General features: G+C 46.8%; 1 pseudogene; it reads right to left on the minus strand.

The window, feature by feature from the left end:
• Positions 1-4,015: 4,015 nt before the first annotated feature.
• Positions 4,016-5,200, minus strand: LOC119332937 (annotated as a pseudogene).
• Between the last annotated feature and the right edge of the window lie 1,213 nt (positions 5,201-6,413).

The raw sequence follows: 6,413 nt of genomic DNA on the forward strand, positions 1-6,413 counted from the left end.
GTTATCGGAACCGTTCATATGCATCAAGATTCGCACCTTTGGACAGATAAGGTTCTGATTTTATGATTTATTGAATATCGCCATGACTAGAGTGGAAAAGTGAGCTAGAACTTTATGGATGCAGTGTCCAGAAACGGCAACCTAGTCTCTGCATTTTCAGACTCAATGAGAGCAAGTATGCAGCAAACTTTTGTAGGTGGCAGGGATCGTCAGTGTGCTATTTTGGCAAACCTATTTAAATACTCATTTACTAAAGGTTCCGGCAATAGTATGCTAATTTTGGCATGTGAATCCTGCCACTTTCTTCTGACCATAGCATAGATGGTCAATTAGCATCTGCCTATTACGCACAAGGTCCAAGATTGCATGGACCTAAAGCACATCTGGTGCTAACGCATGGTCACAGTACACGCACATATCATATTACCTGATTGATTCATTGATGCTAGTGGGTCAAGCCAGCTTATGCATGTCCGGATGTACCTAGCGTCCGAGCCTTAGCCCGTAAACTTGCTTGGACAAATTCACACACAAATAATTATGAAGTTTTAATAGAAGGAGATCAGATGGAATTAAAACCTGGATTTTAATGTACTATTTCTAGCAACCATCAGTGCCCCTCCACTACTTGGACCGCAATGCTCTGTAATCTTACCACTTCGCCTCCTCCCTGTTCGTATTCGTCTTGCGCCCCGCTCGCGGCGGAGCCCTGCACGCGGAAGACAACCTTCTTATGGATGGTGGTGTGCTCGCAGCGGTCATGGAGGGCAACGATTTTGTGGAGAGCAGCGCCCCCACGCCCGGGGCTGGTGGCGGTCGGCGTGCAACTGGCCAGTAGCATCCTCGCGGCGGTCAATCTGGCCATTAATTGCAGACCAAAAATGAGTCTGTAGTGAAGACAATCAAATCAGCGCGATATATAGCTGCATCAGTGATGGCCAACGCATTTTTCCACGCCCACTTAAAAATTCATCATTGAGAACATGCATTCAAATTTAAACATGATTAAACATGAGCGGCCGCTCAACCACCGGTCAAAGTCCATCTAAACATTAAGAAACATAAAAAGACTGAACACGCCTCCCAACCACCCAACATGCTGCCCTAGGCGTCGTCATCGTTTTCATCGTCGCCGGTGAGGTTTGAGTGCGCGAAAAAGAGAAATCACATCAACAAATCGGTGTGCCCCCGTCGTTGGACCACACGCGGGGCGATTGTTTCGCCGCCATATACATACAATCAAGCAAGGTTCCTTGTGCGCAACTGATGGTTCCCCGAATCGGATTGGGTGGGGTTCCGTCAATAAAGAATGGTACGAATATGACGCCAGGGTGTTGAAAACTAACGATATGATGGGCAAACGTGAAAGTAATGGAAATGCTACGCATTTTATTTTGTTTGGAGTTCACGGGAGATGGAACACATAAAACAGGCCATGCACAACGGCCCGATTCACGGCCCATAGGGGCTGTGTGGCGTGAACTATGAGCCTCCAATGTCTGGACAGAACACTAAAAAAAAAAAAGAGGGGAAAGGTTCGAACCTTCAGATGGGGGTTCTCCTGGAACCGCATGGGCCGAACGTCGGTGGTCCAAGCCCTGCTGCACTGCACGCTTGCAGCCTAGTTTCTGTCATGTTGCAGCCCGCCTGGTCCACTATGTCTATAAGAGGAAAAACACATCAAATGAAAAAAGCAATGGAAATGCAAATGAGGTAAGAGGATGGACCAGATCCCCAAGCGAATGAGCGCTTGTGATTGCAGCCGCGCCAGCGAAACTTTATATCTTTGCTTTTGTCTATATATATATATATATATATATATATATATATATATATATATATATATATATAGTTTGATTGATTTCTTTTAGTTATTTAACCCAATTTATATAAAGAAAAGTTGAATTTTGTGACACCAAACAAATATATTACTAAAAAATGTTTATGGTTGGTGTATCAGGTGATACCAATTGTTAAAGATATCTTAAATCTATACGTAATAATGAAAAAAGCAGAATTTCTGCAGTAAAAAATTTCTGCCATTAGTTGATTTTTTTCTGCCTTTAGTTGTTCTGGGCTCAGTCTCGGGCTCTCGGCCTCCACCACCGCGGCTTCTTTGAGTGTTGATATTGGATAGGTCTCGGTTGACTCTATACATGGAATACTAACCCAATCCACACGAGTCAGTATTGCCCTAGAAGCCACCGCCACTACTGGAATCCTTATACGTCGGGTGCCAAGCTCTTCTCCGAGAGCCAAAATGCGGACACTCGGCAAAGTAAGCAACGCTAAGGGGGTCACTCGGCAAACCTAGCTTCACGACAACTAGCTCCTGCTACTGTCAAGGGCTCACGGCAAACAAGTACCGTACAACGAATGGGGCAGACGCCAAGAGCCACGCACGGCAAAGGGAAGCCACATGGCATGCCCATTCGGGAGTGACGACGCCGGTCTTGGCGTAGTTGTTGTGCATCAGACAGAGAGAGATATGGCCCTCGGCATTCTCTGTCTCGTCTCTGTTGGGGTAGACCTTGATATGCCAGTCATGACCCCCGACGCGGAACGGCCTTGAAAGGACGGCGGCGCCATTCGCCACCTTCTCCCTGACTTTGGTGAACTCGTGGATCGTGAAGGAGTGGGAGCCCGTCACATGTCTCGCGCGGAGGGAAGAGGCGGTGATCTGCTGCCGGCCGGCGGCGCGCGCGCATTGCAGACAAGAGCCCGGGCGTTGACATGACGATTGACGAAAGAGACAATCGCCTAAGGCCTTGCAGATCATAATAAGTTGGTTTGTACGGCGAATTAAATCGGTATTCACGCGAGTGTCTTATATACTACCTCGACGGTTGCAATCCATTAGCAGATTGTTTCCAACAAAATTATTTCAGCAAAACAGATTTTCTCTTCAAACGCAAATTTAGTTGGTTAGTATATTTAGTACTCCCTCCATAAAGAATATATAATATTTTGAGAAGATAGATGGGTTGGAGATAAATGACTCAAATGCAATTTCCCTAGGCTATACTCCCTCCGGTATTTTTTACTCTGCATATACGATTTTTCTGAAGTCAAATTTTGTAAAGTTTTGCCAACTTTATGGAAAAAATATCAACACTCACAATAGCAAGTCAATATCATTAGATGCATCATGAATTTAACTTTCATATTGTATAATTTTAGTATTGTAGATGTTCATAGTTTTCATATATCAAATTTAAGAAGTTTGACTTCAAACATCTTATACGCGGAATAAAAAGGACCGAAAAAGTATGATATATGTTTTCATAAAACTTTTGGATCCGGATATCTCGGGAACATTCTCAGATCGAACAAAACATTCCCTGGAGCGATCGCCTGGGAACGAGCCCCAAACAACGAATAGGTTGCGCCCTAATACTGCTGGCCCATCAGGTCGAAGCAAAAAAAATGCCACGCAGTTTGTGCTGTGCTGCATTATAAAAAGATCCCAAAACCCAAAGTAAGGTGCCATTAGAACTTAAAAACTTGACAAAACTTAAGTTTTAAGGTTTGTCGGTGCAAGTAAACTTAGCAAAATTGTGTTACAACTTAAGTTTGCCATTTGTTTCATATAAAAGAAGCATGGGGAAAAATAATTTGAAAACAAAAAATGTGAAAGACTCTGATGGATTTTTTTTTGGCAATGTGATGAAAATGTCAATGGTGTGGAAAATTATTTACCATGCTCTATTCAACAAAATTTCCATGTTTCAAAAACAATTTAAAAAAAGAAAAGAATTTATGCTGGTGTGCGATACATGTTTCGATGGTGGTGTAGACATGAAGGTTAAAACAACAAGTTTGCATGGTTAATGTAATAAATTTGCCCATGGTTAAAGGTTCAAAGCTCGCAAGCTTAAGACACACACGCACATTAAAACAAAAGCTCTATTATCTCCTCATAAAGAGACTAAATCTCTTGACTGATCACTTCCTCCCAAGTTCCAGTAATGTACGTATCTAGTATATGAGCATTATAAATTCGTAATCTCTCTTCTCACTTTGTCTCATGATTGGCGTAACTAAATAGCTGGCTGCTGGTACTAATTGGTGGCTGCTCATGATGTGTTGGCATGTTCTTCACGAGGAGCTCCAGCAGGGCGGAGGGGCAGCCCGTCTTGAGCTGCTCGAAACCGTCAGACGCCATGACGGCCTTCAGGTTATCAGGAGAAGAGAGAAACTGCATACACGCCTCCTTCAGCGCCGGGCAGCCGTGACGCTCGGCCAACGCCAGGGTAGCGGCCACGGAGCTCGTGTCTATGATCTTGCATAGCGCATCCTCGCAAGCGAGCTTCAGCTTGTCCAGCTCATACCTGTCTGCCGCCACGAGGAGACGTTCTGCCATCATCGTTGCTGCATCAAATTCTGGAGGAGGTGAGTCGGTGTAGATGAGCCTGAGCAGTGCCTTGCACACGTCGGCGTCCATGCCGTCCACGCATAGTTGAGCAATGTTGTCGCCGGTTGACGAGGCGAGGGCGAGATCCGCCTTAAATACGGGGGATCGGGCCTCCAGCACCCACCGGTGCGCTGCGATCGTCTGTCCGTCCTCGCCGAGGATCATCAGTTCATCACGTCCGCCGCCTGCTTGTTCCAGATGGCCTCCGAGAGCGCGAAGCCGTGCAAGTCGAACGGGGGCGACGCCAACTTGAGCTGCTCCGCCGCGGCAACCTCAGCTGTGTAGTCATCGGTGCGCAGCCGGAGGTCGACGGTGACGTCGCAGAGGACGGACAGGCAGTCGTCCTTCAGATGCTTCTCCCTGTCCAGATCTTCAAGTTTGATGAATTTGTCCCAGCCCCAACCCTGGTTCACAAAGCGGTGTTCTTCTTGGCTTCTACACCAGTACGGCTGACAGGCCTGGTCGAGCACGCTTATCTTGAACTTTGCCGTGGCATCGCCTGTCTTGGCGTGGTTTTCGTGCATGAGAAAGAGGGAGAGATGGCCCTCGGCCTTCTCTGTGTCGCCGTTCGGGTAGCACATGATACGCCAGTCGTGAGTCGTGACCGCCGACGCCGAACGGGCTTGACAGGACGGCGGTGCCATTGGCGGCCTTCTCCCTGACGCGCGTGAACCCATCGACCCTCAAGACATGTGGACCCGTCGCTTGCCTGGCCGCAACGGTGGAGGTGGTGATCTGCCGGCGGCCAGCGCCACGCAGGGCAGACAAGAGCGCGGACGTCGTCATGGCGGCAGGCCAACGGATGGGGACGATCGACTACGTACGGCTTTGCAGATGGTATATATGGTGTGCGGCAAATTAAATCAGCATGCAGCTCGTGTCTAGTAGGAGTAGTAGCTTATATGGCTACTAATTCGATGGGGCTGGTAGATAGATAGACTCTTTTGATAAGAGAACCCACATATTACGACAGACCAGACAAGGTCATGACTTGGGCTACAATTAATTGGCAGGCATTTTTTTCTACACGTTCAACAAAGTCTTCACCAGAAAGGATATCGTTTTTGTCTTGAAACACCTGTTTATAATGTGCACGGAAATATTTTATCCCTAGAATATTTTTTTCTTGCGAGGACCCTAGAATATTGGTTGATCCGAGAAGTGGTTCCTAAATCCTATATCACACATATGGACTGGAATCTCGCATGCTCTCGCTCCATGGGATAGAGGGGTAGGGCTGAAATTAGAAATCAAAATTTATACAACCTCCATCCAGAATTAGCTGTCGCGTTTGCAGGGCCGGTCCTGAGATTTCAGGGGCCCGGGGCGAGTCTACAACTTTGGGGCCCTTAATACAAACATCATGACAAATCAGTATCGTATACAAGATATTTCCAATAAATGTTCTTAGGGCCTCTTACATTTGTAAACGACAGTAATATATCGCACAAATTGTTACTTTGTTAGGAAAAAAATTGCATCGAAGGTTGAACGATGCATGCTATGCATCATGTAAATTACGTAAATTAGCAATATACGTATAGGAAATAGGGATTGATTGTATGGCATACTTGAATCATACAGATCGGTGTCGCCATGTAGGCGAACGCTTGTCGAGTGCTCGGCGGCTCGGCTCGGCAATGGCACCGTGTTGACTGGAATCTGGCGGGACGCTCTATGATGTGCGTGTGTGTTCAAGGCCCAAGGACAGGGTAGCGGAGTTCATCGACGTATTGCCGCAGTCAGGGCCATGGAGTTAGATCGTCCAGCGCCTGCCTGACGGCAACTCGCGATCGGGGCCCTGAACTACAGATCGTAGGAAAGAGCTAGAGACGCACGATTCAAAGAAAGTAATCGCTAATTAAGGAAAGAAAGAAACCGCTGATTGCCTGTGTTGGTTAGCTGCATTTACGTGGCTGGGGTACATACTTTTTAGGCGAGAATGGGCTACCTACGTAGCATACAGAATACCTGGCGCGGGGCCCCTGTATTTGGGGGC

The sequence above is a fragment of the Triticum dicoccoides genome, chromosome 7A (genome assembly GCF_002162155.2).
Source record: "Triticum dicoccoides isolate Atlit2015 ecotype Zavitan chromosome 7A, WEW_v2.0, whole genome shotgun sequence".
Taxonomy (NCBI): Eukaryota; Viridiplantae; Streptophyta; class Magnoliopsida; order Poales; family Poaceae; genus Triticum; species Triticum dicoccoides.